Source organism: Colletotrichum higginsianum, chromosome 2 (genome assembly GCF_001672515.1).
Source record: "Colletotrichum higginsianum IMI 349063 chromosome 2, whole genome shotgun sequence".
NCBI classification, from domain to species: domain Eukaryota; kingdom Fungi; phylum Ascomycota; class Sordariomycetes; order Glomerellales; family Glomerellaceae; genus Colletotrichum; species Colletotrichum higginsianum.
The window spans coordinates 5,298,873-5,312,806 of NC_030955.1; positions in this window are offsets into that span (position 1 = coordinate 5,298,873).

Sequence of the window (13,934 nt, forward strand, 5' to 3'; positions counted from 1 at the left end):
CTCCTACTACAGTAGGTTGTATATCCCCAGCTGCGTAATGTCGAGTCGACGACGACGACAACAATCCATACCGAATCCTTGAACTTCCCCCCATAAAAGAAACCCGGATCACGGGAGACCCCCCCCCAAGTATCACAGCCAGGCTGCTGCGTCCCGTCCGAGGCAAAGAACAGCTCATGCGCCGAGCCGCCCGCATGGCGGCCGGGAAGTATGCGCGGCGCCAGTCAGCCCGGCCGAACGAATGCTTTGTCATTCCCCGCGTAAGCTTTTGTCCTGCTAAGGTTTCCGTGGTGTGGTTGCCTCCTTCCATTCCATGGGCAACCCAAGATTCCCATCAAACCCCGATTGCCGAGAAAAGCTTGGAGTAATGGCTCCGGACGGCTCCGGACGGCGGCGGCGGCGGCGGCATCGTCGTCGTACTCGTCGTCTCAACGGGGGCCAGGAGAGACAGACACTTTCCGCTTGCAAAAGAAATAGATAGGGATTAAGGGAAAAAGCCAACGCCCGTCCTCGCGTGGCTCGAAAACTTACTTCTGGACCAACCACCAACCAAGTGCAGCTCCGGAGTCGATCGACGAAGAAACCCCCTCAACGAGTCAAGAGCGGCGCGGCGACGTCCGTCCGGCGCGCACCCCGAGTCTTGAAGAGTGGGCCGGCCGCGATTTTGTATACATACACTACTTTGGCAACGGGCATATCCGAGCGAGAGAAGTCCCTATCTCGCAGATCTAGAGACCAAGGGACCACCAGTGTCTGTGGGACAAGGAAAGGGAATCGACGGGACCATATGCACATCCGTGAAGAGAACTCTTTGCCGTTTCCAAAGAACTCGCCCCCGACGAAAGCCTCCTCACCGCTGTTTTGATCTAGTATATTGTTCCAAGATCAGCACTCGAAAGCGCCCAGCCCAAAGGCAAGCCGTGAAGTGGCTTTCTCCGGGGGGGGAGGGGGAGCTCTAGACAAGCCGTCGCATTCGTCCCATTGGGCAACGCTAGGACGTGTTAGTGAGCGAGCCGAGATACTTCCAGAAAGGGGGCTGCAGAAAGGTGTCAGCCACGGGGGCGCGACGGTCCCCAAGTGGCGAGTGTCTTGGTCCTCGTAGCAACTGCGGCTACAGATTTGCAGTGTGTGTAGGCGCGGCCGTGCAAGTATCACCTGGCCGAAGCTCACGAAGCAGATGGTGGCGAGCCCGCCGGGGGGATGGGGGGATGGTTTGGTAGGTGGCTGATGTCCCTTGATCAGCCACCTTGACCACAGACAGATGAACACTGGGCCATGTTGCTGAGCTGTAGACACACTAGGTACGACAACGAGAATGAGAATGGTATCGGACTCCCCCGTCATGTCAACCCCATGTTGCTCAAATCAAGGCAGAGCCGCTGTACGGAACGCAAGCGAGATGGCTCTCCAAAAAGCCCTGCCAGGTAGGCCTACGGATATTGTAAGACGAACCCGGCGAGGGTACGCGTCTCGCCCAGTCGCGTCATGATGTTGATCGGTCACAAAACCTTGCCGGTCACGAGCTCCGGCCCAGCTTTGGACACGATGCTCCTCCTGCAAGGGGGGATTATGATTAAGAACAAGGAAGGCATCTGTGTGGCATCTTGAGTGCCGGTGGCCGTTATGCCCGATCGGGACGGCCTGGCTGATTGCATGGCTGGGTTGCGGGATGGCGTTGTGCGGTGTATGTTTTGGCCAGTGCCTACTAGAAGGTCTCGGTGAAGGAGCGGTCAGTGAATCCAGTCCAGTCCGTCAAGTAGGAGGGAAACGAACGCCTGAGCCGTTGGCTAGCTTGTTGGCTGGCTGGTTGGCTGGCTGGCTGGCTGGCTGTATAGTTTGCTTCACTCGTCTTGAAACTCGAGTTGCCGTTCGTTGCGCAGCCCAAAAGAGTTCATTTCCAAAAAAGACTCTACCGCTACTGCCTGCTACTGTGCTGCATGTTCCCAAGATTCAACTTCCAGGGGAGGGGGTGTAGGATAATCAGAAGTGCGTCCCCCTCCCCCCCTGTCGCACGGCTTTGTCGAAAAACCTCTCTCGTGTTCGTTCGATATGGCCATGCCATTTTCAGATGCAATTTCCAACGCCCAGACGGGAAGAGGCTCGAGACAGACGTCTTGATCGGTTCCATCAGTGGTCTAGATGCGTTCTTGGGGGGGGGGCCTTTTGCGCGAGGGGCGACCCATGGGCCGTGGGCCACAGGCCATGCCATGGTTGCCATGTCCTCCGTCCATCCGAAGTGGGCACCGGCGTTAACCTCTGTTTGAAAAGCTCCGGTCTGGCAGTCTTTCTCCTTACCTTTTCCAACACAAGGACGATCGATGGATGGTCTGGATACTCGAGACGGAGAGGGAGAGGGACAGAGAACCAGCCGCTAGTTTACTCCGGTCTCCCAGGCAATGCCCTCCGTCGGCGTCTAGGGCGAGAACCGCCTGCTGTAAGACGGGCAGCATATGCTGGTGCTGAAGCTGCGAGCTCTCGTGGACGTTGTTAGTGCACCGAACGACAACGGTTTGGTGTCCCTCGTGTGTCTGTCTGTCTGTCTGTCTGTTTGTCTGCTTCTCTCGAGTCTAACTCAGGCCCTTGGTCGTCTTTGGTTTCCCCTGTAGCACCGGCGCCAGGCCAGCAAGACCGGAGGCCGGGGGGGATGGATGGGGCAGTGGGGGTTGGTTATGGCTGGCCCCATGTGCTGTTTTACACTACGGGGGGGCCGTCAAGGGGCTAACCGTCGACCCGTCGACCACTTTAAGCCCTGCGCGCCGCTAAGAGCCCAAGAGCCCCCCTCGGCGGCTGGCTCAACGAGAGAAAAGCTCGATCGAGCATGTTAATTCCCGATGACGGACGAGGGCCGTGAAACGGGCCACTACGTCATTGAACTTCTGCAGGATGCGGCACGCGCTACCCATGTCATTGTCGATGCAGCAAAAGAGATTTCGTGCGTTGAGAATGCTGTCCTGCCTCATTTTGCCCATGTTGAGTATAAGCCCTGCCCGCTGTGGAGACCCGAGACACACAGAAGGAGGAGGAGACGACGACGAAAGAAGATTGAAATGGGGAGAAGAGATTGGAGAGGATTCGGAGTTGAACCCCCCCACCTGAGCATCCGAACTCAACTTCCGGAAATGGTTGCCTTGACATACAATTTGGTACGAAAGGGCAACGAAAGGTTAGCTTTCCAGTGGAGCATCGCTGTCCGCTGGCTGTCCGCTGGCTGTCCGTCGTGCGTGTCCACAGCATTTGATGTGCCATGCAAGGTTGATGGCTGCCATTGTCATGTGTGCCATGTGAAGCTGTTCTCTTGAGTTCTGTGAGGAGATGGGATGAAGCCCTCCCTCCCTGCCTGTGAGAGAAAGCAGGCTACCTCTTGCAATCACCAAAGCGCGTCGGACCTTGCCAGGCTTTTGCTTGGCCAACGCGTGGCTGGCTGGCTGTCTCCGGAGCAAAATCTCCTCAAGGGCGTAAAGCTCCCATCTTTGTTTGCCTTCTCCGCACTCTGTTTGACTCTGATTTCGAGGAGGAGGCCCCGCGGGGGGGGAGGGATGGGGGAGGGAAACTTTGTTGGCTGTTCGTTTCCAAGCTCGCCAAACAGCTCATTTTGTCCGTCATTGAGCTCAATGACCTGGCTTTCTCTCTCCCTCTCCGGCGTTGACTTGAAAATGCCTACTGTCAGCCAGTCACCCCTACCTACTCGCCTCTAGATTGGGGTCCAAATCGCCTAATTGATGGATCGATCCTTGGTGGTCTCCCATGTTGAGTCCGTGTGGCCGTGAGAATGCACGTCCAATCTTGGGGAATTCCTCTCCGCCTCCCCCTTTCCTATCCATTCTGGTTATGGCTGGTCGGTTACTCTTTGCCTCGCCCTCCTTCACAATTACAGTCTTACTGCCCATGCAAGTGAAAAGGGCCCATCCGGAGTAGAGAGGCGGCCGGTCTTATCTGAGAAGCGATGCCCCCATCCATCTGCCTGCAATACTACACCCATGGGACTTTTTTTTCTCCCCTTCTCCATCTGGCAAAGTGGCCAGTCAGTGGCATGGCATGGAGCCACAGGCAGTAGCGTGCACTCCTCCTGCAGCCTTCGAGAGCAAAACTTGGCAGCACCCCGGCTCGTTCTGGCAAAACCTCGTGCAGATCAGTGGAGTTCGTCATCGGTCGATAAACGCCTTGCCGACCCATATGCAGTAGCCGAGAGAGGTCTCGACGCAGTCCATGCTGCAGGCGAGGTACATGCAAGTGATAGGCAGTGACGCGGTCGAGCTCCTTCGGGAGGACGAGAACGAACACTTGATTGCGCAGGCGGCCTGATGAGGATGGTGGCGACAGAACTGGGAAAACAGGAGAAACGGGAGAAACTGGAGAAACAGTAGCCCCCCCCCAAGGACCCTATGCACCGTACCGCGAGGGAAATCAGGGTTCACCCGTTCTCACAGGAAATAAGGCCCCGAGGAGTGAGTGAGCGAGTGAGTGATGATATTCTGTTCGGGGCTTTGATCGTCGGTCTTCCGCCTTTTCTGCTTGTCGATCCGTCCCGACGACCCGGGAGGGCCATATTGTCCGGAGCTTTCGTGGGGCTCATCTTCCCACGACCCACGCGGGTTCGGCGAGGGGCCTGGGGCCCGCGAAACGGGAGAGGAGCACCGACCGCATCCCGAATCTCTCATCAGACCAATTTGCTGTGTGATCAACGGGAGATTGACAACGGCCGTGGAGCTGACCCCAGCAACTCTGTGGCGTCATTTACAGCAGTCCCAGCTGCTGGTCCATGCCTCTGTGGTCTTGTCCTGGCCTGGGCGTGCCACGGAAACGGCGCAAATTGACCTCGTGATCACAGTTTGCAGTCAGTTTGCAGGAGTGCTTGCATCGATTCCCCCACAAACAACCGTGCCATCCGAACTGGTACGTACGTGACGTGACGTGACGTGACATGCCAGGCAAGCCGCGACTCTGGAGTCTCCGGGACGGGACCGTCTCCCGGAACTTGCGGCGTGACCAAACCAAACCAAACAGCCAGTCAGTCGGTTAGTTGGTATCCGGTTTCCGTAGTATGCGGGCGGCGGGCAGAGTGTCGTGCCCAGACAATTAGATGCATCATGTGTTGGTGGTGCAATAGAATACTGGTGCGTCAACCCTCTCTGCCAACAACACAAACACAAACGATCCTCTGGGCGAAACACACCGCTCTGGCGTGATGTTGCCGTTCGTCGCCCCCCCCCTGCTTCTTCCCCAGACTTTGTCTTTTCTTTATCACTTTTTGGAGACAATCAAGGAAAATCTCGAGCTAAGCGGTCGCATCCGACACCTCCATATGCAACACGTCAAATAGGAAGCGTGCCTGAAGCTGGATGGCGGCCAACGCCGGTCTGATTGGCCAATTGGCCCTGGGTCTTGCAAGAGGAATCGGCCATCACGCAGGTTGTCATTTATTGCGTGTCCCAGTCCGGGGGAATCAGTGTACAGACTAGGGCGGTGGCTCCTCTTCCTCTTGTCATGCGCTCGTCGTTGTGCTCGTCGCTACAGCATAAGTGAAGCAAAGCTCCAGACTCTCGTTCTTTGGAAGACCTGACCCTCCATGATCCAGCAGCCGAAACGAGCTGCAGAGCTGAAAAGGGTAGTGTGGCCTACATGTGAGCGGCGGCTGAGGTTCTTCTCGTTGACCAAATAATGGGCGCAGCGAACCACCCACCCAGCTCAAGACCCCTGTCCAATCACTTACCCCCATTGGATATTGAGTGGCGACGTGTTGCGCTGCAGGCATGATTGGCTGAGACACGGCGGGCAAGAGAAAGAGAGAGAGAGAGATAGATAGAGAGAGATAGAGCAACTTTCTACTCTGTACAGAGTATACTTTCGCAACTGCAAGGACGAACCCTGCCCCCGGGACAGCCTCTCTTTCCATTCCTCTTGGACGATGCCTGGCACGGATGATCCGGAAGAGGGGGGAAGCTGGCGCGCGCCACGGGAACGACTCGCTCGGGGAGCCGCGCCCTGGGCCTTGTCGTCAATATGCCTGACTGCCAAGACCCACCTGTTGTCGAGTGCTCGCGGGTGGAGATGAAGACGCAAACTTTAATTGAGGCTCAGGCCAGTCTCGACTCGTTCGCGACGTGGTATGCTTGAGGGCAGTGAGAGGAAGAAAGAAAGCTATGCTTGGGTGGTTGTTAGTCTCACCACCCCTTGAACTCCCCTCGACCTTTCTCCGATCGATGGTATTCATCCCGTCATTGCGACACCGAGCTGACTCGAGGCGAAAAATCTCGCTTCTTTGGTGATGGCTTCGACTGGACTGCTTCGTTCTGTCGACATTCAAGGCTGGTGCCCAAAATGACTGAAACGCGCTTGTCGTTGCCGTCAGCGTCGTCCTCCTCCTGCTCCTCGTCCTTCCAAACCCAAGCCAGAAAACACGCGCATCATGTTTGTTCCCTGCATGCTCAAGGGGAGACACGACGGCTCGATACAGTGCTTCGTCCCTGAGCAAAGCACGGTCGCCACCTTTGGCTGTCCGCACTGTGTTTGTCGTGGCGCGTGTGTGTGTCCTGTGTCGGTGTCTCTGTTTGCTGGCTCGTCCCATCCTTCATCGCACTCCTCCCTTGGCCTCGTCCCGCATCCGGCTCACCGGCAGCCAATGACAGCATCTCGGTCAGTGAAGACAGACCAGAGGCATTACCGTTGGTTGTGTCGCTGACCCCATCCTTCCTCCAGATTTCCCCATGTTCCGTCTCTTGAACATGTCATCCAACAATGACATGTCCCCAGACCTTCATCATGGCCTCCACATTTCTCTAACCTCTGATCTGTCGCCGACGCATCGGTTCAACCCCCCCAGATCGATGGTCTGACAACGAAGAGAGTCGTGCCGACAATGCCTTGGACGGTGGGAGTGGTTGCAAGAGTCAGTTTGGTGACACGGAGGTGTCTGAAATCGCCCTCGCTAGAAAAGGTTCAGAATCCCTGTCACTCCGCGAGACACGGCTGTCGTCTGGGGAAGAAAACGCCACCTTGGATGCTGCCGCGTGGAAACAAAGGAATGTCAGTCCACGGCTCAGACCAACCATCATCCCTTTCGTCACTCTGCCCGGCTGATGCTGGGCCTGTCTTCATTCCATTTGAGGCCATTAAGCCGTCCCCAACGAAACAGACTGGCGAATCAGATCTATCAACGCTGCGGACAGCATGAAGGCTGGCTGCTGCTCGAGAGGGGCCGGGCCCACTAGGTGTCAGGCAAGAAATCCCCGGTGCTCCAAAGCTGTAAGAAACCAACATTGGATGATATGATAATGCTGGTCATTGACCAGCCCGTCAGGTCACCCTCTGCCCCCGGCGTAGGCTCCTCTTGAGGATGGTGGTTCCAAGGATGCACAAAAACACTTCAAGGCCAGGTTGCGTTTACGCAGTGCCACTCGACACATTGTCTTCCGACCGAACACCAGGCAATCCGTTCTTTTGTCAATCGCCCTCCCTTCATAGACTTATTCATGTTTGGGCATGATGCCGCCTCATGTTGACATGCGTTCACCGCGCGGCGGCGATCATCAAGACTGCAGTGCTGTCGTACCGAACAGCAACTGCGGGATTCTTCGTATTCAAAGCTATTGGCTCTTGATTCTGCGTCGATCTTGGCCACGAACGACATCGCCTCTACAAGCACTTCAGGGTCCTGCACATCTGATGGGCGGCAGGGTCTTCTTGATCTAGGCGACTTGTGGAATTGGCAGCTAGGCTGTGTGTGTGTGTGTGTGTGTGGTGGTGCGGCAGCCGTATCTCATATGTGATAGATGCACATTCGTGACATGGAATCCGTTCTCAGCCCACGGCCTGAGGTACGGTACGGCGCGCGGCATCGTCGTTACCTCGGGCTCAGTCTCGGACCCGCTATCGGGAAACCCTAGTCCCATGGACCCCTTATCATGAGCCAAGGGACCCAGGGTGAATATCAGTCCCGGACTCCAGCACGTCCAAATCACATCAGTTGATGTGATAACTGCATCTGAACGAGGTGGAAATTCGGCATCTCCATATAAATTGACGCAATGCTTTCCGTCAAGCTGCATCAACAAGTGGTCCCTGGCGGGAGATGCATTGCCGTCTTGGGTCATTCCAGTGCTATGGCGTGCAATTGGTTCCATCAAAAAGTCATGCGAGCCACTCTTTAGCAAGGGATGTTCTCAAAACAGTCGACACTGGTCCGTTCTATCGACATCATAAGGAAAGGCACCATGTAATTGTTGCAGTCAATTCCGGACGCAATAGCGAAGCCGAGGGGGCGGGGGCGTCCCATTTAGACTGCCGGTGGGTTCGAGTTGGCCGTCCGCCGGACAGCATGATCTCCGCCTGCTGCGGTTCGAACTAGACGCGAGTGCTTTGCCTGGCCGTCTCGGTTTGTAGCAGGTGTGGCTTGTGCCATGGCTTGCGTGCTTTGTCCGCGAATGGCTTGCTACAGTGACGCCAGGCCCTGGGTGATCCTTGTTGAAGGTGCCAGGAGTAACCGTACTTGAGTATCCGTACAGGATTAGCATCATGGGCGCATACCTGTAAGACCCGACGAGGATGGCAGGGACCACCTAGGCGGACAATGTACAGATACGTTTCGGGCATTTCAGACTGCGACTCTGTAGATAATGAAACGCCGCGAGGCGAGGAGGCGTGGTTGCGCAAGGTGGTGCTGATCAACGGTGCGAGATAAATATGCGTGCAGCGAGTCTGGTGGGCTGGGTGAGTGGGTGGTGCACAGGCAAGCAACCGCAACTTTTCGCCATGTTGGAGCGACGCTAAGTCGGCGCTTGTGTATTGGACATGCGGTCCTACTGCACTCCAAATTGCTGACTTTAGCCTCACGAGGCTTGCTGTTGGGCGGGATGATTCCAGTCCCCTTTTTCGGGCTTCCATGCCAAGCACAAAACGGCAACCGTTCACCGCAAGGCCAGGACGGAGGGAATGCAAGGTGAGATCCGCCTTGGCTCGATGAGCAATGTGGTTATCGACGCATCATGTCATACAGTGGACTGTCAGATGGGATGATAAGAAGAAGGGGCAAGGGCCACTCGTGCATGTTTCCCCGGAATGCAAGCTGTGAGTAATAGTTTGATAGATCCTCTGGGAGGGGCAAAAGGTAAGGTGGATTGATGGGTTGACAGGTGTTGGTGCGATGCCACAAAACCCAGCCTGCTGGAGGGAGGGGAGCTTTGGAAGTCTTGGTGAAGCAATTCCCCACCGCAGCGTAGCGGCTGACGGGGCGCTTTCAGATGTCGATGAGCTCTTTCTCTCTCGCTCGCACGGGTTTCGAAACGACATGCGTCGTATGACACCCATGTCGTGCTCCCTGAGGTTGGGCGAACAAATCCCCGGCGAGCAAAGGCTGATGAGGATTTTTTGAATAGCGGCTACGGTAGCGCATCGTGAGTGGCTAACGACGAGAGGAGAGGGAGGGGCTCGACAGTGGCGTGCGTGAAAGCGAGGCAGGCCATGCATTTGAATGACTGGCAGGTAGCCCCTGCGAGTCTGGGCAGTACAGTACATCACATAGGGAGTGTATGAATAGTCGCCGGCCTCGCCTGCGCACACGCTGTAATATACATGTATGCGTGCCGTAAGTGCGGCGTACCAGAGGGCAGCGGAGAAGTGGATGCAGATAGATGTATCCGAATGTAAGTACTTTGTGTGTGTGAGTGGAAACGGGGAATATGGCTGGTGGAGTTCCGTTCTACTGGATGATCTGAGAAAAGGCTGCATCGCGCGCAAGCCATCGGCCGGAGGCGAACAAAGGCTGTCCATGGACTCGATGGGGCCGCCGACCAGGGTGGGCGTTGACTGCATGTATCCCTCTTTGCGAAATCGATTTTGTTGGTCATACTTCGAAGGCCTGGGGGAGGGACGCAAGGAAAGAAATCCTTGAGAGATAAGAGGGGCATTGTAGAGCCGCCCTCCTGAGGCTGTCGAGGAACCCAGGTGCGAACGCGTTGCTGTCTGGTGTCAAGGCAGCGAGCGGCTTGGTGAGTTGGTAGAGATAGCCAACACACAAAGACAGCGTCGGGCATAAACCCGGTTAAGATGGACAATCGACAACACAACCCGCGGCCAGTGTTCGGAAAAAGAGTCGCACATCAGATAAGGCTGGCGAGGGTGTCCTTGGCCGGGCGCGGGCTGGACCGTTGCTGTGTGTGCCACACGTACGTTGCGCGCGCACAGCGATGTCCAGTCCGAGAAAAGCCGCTGCCAAGTCAGACGGACACTGGTGACAGACGCGACATACTTGCAATGCGGCGCAACAATCATGCAGTGAAAGTCTGGAATCCGCTAGCACTCAGGCATGCGTTTTAAGGGTTCGAGCCTCCGAAGAGGGCAGAGACTGTCTGTGATCACCGGTGTCAATATAGCGAACCCAACGAGAAGCTCTCTGGACCGTCAGTCGGTCATCCTGATACAGGTTCTGGAGAGATGAGGACCAAGGCGCGGCGATGCGAGGCGACCGACACACATTACATGGTGGGATGTGGTGGTGGTGGTGGTATGGTCGTAGCCCGTCGGGGGATTCACCATCCATCGATGCCAGAAGTCATACTGGCTCAGCGCTGGCCTGCCCGGGCCTTGTTTGAGGGTATTCCCTGTCCGGAACAGCGTTACCCTCCCGAATTTGCGGCCAGCAGTATCATCCAGTCGTGGCTGGCTCGCTCGCTCGCTTGCAAAGCCATTGCACCACGGAATGTGTAAGTGGGCTCGACTGTCGACACGATATCGATGATAATGGGATAAGGACGAGAGCGGCATCTCCGCGCAAGAAAAGAGTCCGTGCCGTCGTGGCCGAGGGTTGGTGGAGCAGCAAAGAGACACACCTCAAGGGTGATACTGGTGAGTGGCCGGAGCGGGCGATGTTGACGTTACAGCAGCGGGAATTGACTTCACTCAAAAATTTTCATTTTCCAATGGGCGACGCTTTTCGAGACTGTTTCTTTTTTTGGTGGGGATGGGGGAGGGAAGAGAAGAGACGACCAGGCCCCTGGGGAGGAAAGAGGCTAGACTGGGTCGATTGAGTGGGGTTCCACCCATGCTCCGCCCCTCCTTCCCTCCTTGAGTTCTTCTTCGCCATCACAGCTCCTTGCCTCCTTCACGGAGACAGCCTTGGGATGGGTCTTTCCTTCCCCCAACAGCTAGACGCCTTTTCTGATTGGCCGACACTAGTTCCTTCCTTTTCTCCCTCCCCAAGCTACCTAGCTTGCCTACCAAGCTATGGAGCAAGGTGCTACCCCACTTGCACTCTGCTCAGTCATCCATCCAGGTCCAGTAACGGCTGTCCTCCAGGCTCCGCGCCTCCCACGCGCCCCAGTCCCTGTATCTCCTTCCCAAAATACATGGACGGGTGGTGGGTGTGGCACGGCGCTGCTGTTGGAATCTTGATAGAGTCCACGCCAGCCTGCCCCATCACTTGGGCATGGCCACGCTCCACTTGTATAAGGTGGGTTGGAAATCAGCAGGGAACTACAAAAAAGAATTCAAAAGAAAAAAATGCGCCGCGGATATGATACATTATTAGAAGAACATGATTTTAGCTTTCCAAAGTATTACACAAGTTAGAAGCCACAACACAGTCCATCGTATAGGCAACCTTTCAGAGTTTATACCTCCCGACAACGAAGACTTGAGAGACAGAGAGCTCGGACCAAGTGCAAAATAAAAATAATTACAATAATAAAACCTCGGATATGTGCCTTTACCATCTCTTTGCTCCAGAACCCAGCCCGGGGGGAACACATTTTGCTTGAGCCGGCCAACGACCATAGCGGTCGGTGCCTACTCCTACCCCAATGGAAACACTTTTTCTCGAGCTTTTTCCTTGGCTGGTCCTGCACATTGGATGAATTGCTGCCATTGACTTAAACTGATCCTCGAGGCATTTTGCGGACAACATTTCCCCACCAAAGCACAGAACTCGTCTCATCGCCGATGCAAGACGCAGAAGTAGCACACACTTTCTCGCCCAGCCGGTTGACCCTGTTGGGAACAATGGAGAAGCGCCATCGCCAATGCAACTGTCGGAAATGTCAAAACAGCAAACAAAGTGCGGCAATGCGCATACAGTCTCCCGCGACTCGTTGGTGACCTGGCGAACTCCATCTCTGCTGTGCCTACTTACCATTTTCTTGGTTGGGATGAGACATTTTGATCAAGACTCCGTCACGCCGCCACCTCCATTGGCTGCCCCGTTGTCTTCACAACTGCAGTCATAGGCTTTGATTGATGAGAGTTCGAGGTTTTCGACACACGGTTCACAGTGCCATCCATGTCCATGCCAATACTGGCTAGCTGTAACTGTGGGAACCACTGTTTGCGCCGCCGCCGGCATCGGTCATCTCTTTTGGGATCGCTGTCGCCAGGCCGGTCAATCAGTCAGTCCATGGATCATCAGTCATTCGTGACACGGCGGGTTGGCGTCGTTTTAGCACCCGGACGGAAACACGCAGTGCCCTCAATGTCAGAGCCAGCCAGCATTGGCATTAGCACAGGCACAGGCATCTATTGAGGGATGCAATGTTGTCTGACAGACTTTGACTCCGACTCTGGCGCCTTGCGGTGTCTCTTCCGTACGTAGTGTGCATGCTTGGTTTGCGTCGTATTCTTTTGCTCCCTCTGGCATTCCACACCGCCGGCCCCCAAGCTGGGCGTGGGAGAAATAAAAGCTTTTTCACAGAAGTGTTTGATATTGGTCATGGATTCATCGGCGGCGAGGGAAACAGGTTCCAGAGCCCAACTGCGGAGATTTTGGAGAAGAGATGGAATGTGGTGGGGGAAAAAAAGAGAAGAAAAGAAGGATAAGAGAGACGGAATGTGAACCGAACACGTCTCCGCGCCGCATCCCACGACTCCATGCTCAACCTCCGTCCAGTGTCTCGAATGCTGGTTCCAGCTCCGCTTCCGCTTCTCCTAGGCGTGGGTAGTCCTTGAGGGCTCCTCTTCTCTCATATCTTTACCGTATTATCGACTAGGTTTCCCAAAAAAAATTTACGGCCGCCGATCAGATCACCAGAAACGGGGCCCGTGGGAGAGGGGCGGGCTCCTCTGTCGCTGCGTGTCACCGGCGGGCCAAGATGGCACATTTCAATTGGGTTGTCCCGGCCCCAAGGTTCGAGCTGTGCAGGATTGGAGTCGACATCAAACGTTTGTCCGAGTCGTGTCGGCGACGATATCAGCGAGGGCATTCAGGGTCGAGTCGTCAAGTAGCAGAGCAGCGTGGGCAGAGAGGGAAGGGGGGTGGAAAGGAAAAGGAAAAGCCTACGCTGACGGTGAGACGCGGCCGATACGCGTCCCGCCAGACGAGCGTCACCATGACACATTTTCCTCAGGGAAATGGATATGGGCGGCCGGTATCACTTCTAAAATTCTTCAGATAAGACGGTGATGTCCTGGTGGTTAAGATAAGGTCAACGCGGGAAGGTGATGTAAGCTGCTGTGCGTTACTAGATCAAATGGAGAAGGAAGGGAGAAGCCAGGTAGCCTGTAAGTACGGATCGGATACATGGGCGTGTGTGTCGTGCACCTGTCGTGGGCCACGTCGTGGTGTGGTTGGAGTTGGGGAGATGGAGTTCGGGCCCGGGTTTCTGGCAGGAGAGCTCCTCCATCCCTCTTTCCCTTTTCCCCCACTTGGACTTCACGATGATTTGCGTGAAGCAAGCACGCACCCAAAAAGTAAAGCTCAAATGGTAGGTGCACCTGCCACCAATGACAATTCGAACCAACAATGACATCATGGCTGCTTTCAACTCTCTGACACTTGTCTCTCCAACTGTCTAACTGACACCTTGCTTTACTTATGCGCTGAAAGTCCCGGTCTCAGTCCCAGCTTAGCCTCGCGAAATCTGGCAATGGAAGATTCTTTGACTGGGGGAGTTGTTTCGCATCGTGCAAGTTCTTGGGTCGTCGTCGCAGGGATCGATTGCAAGCGGTGCCCT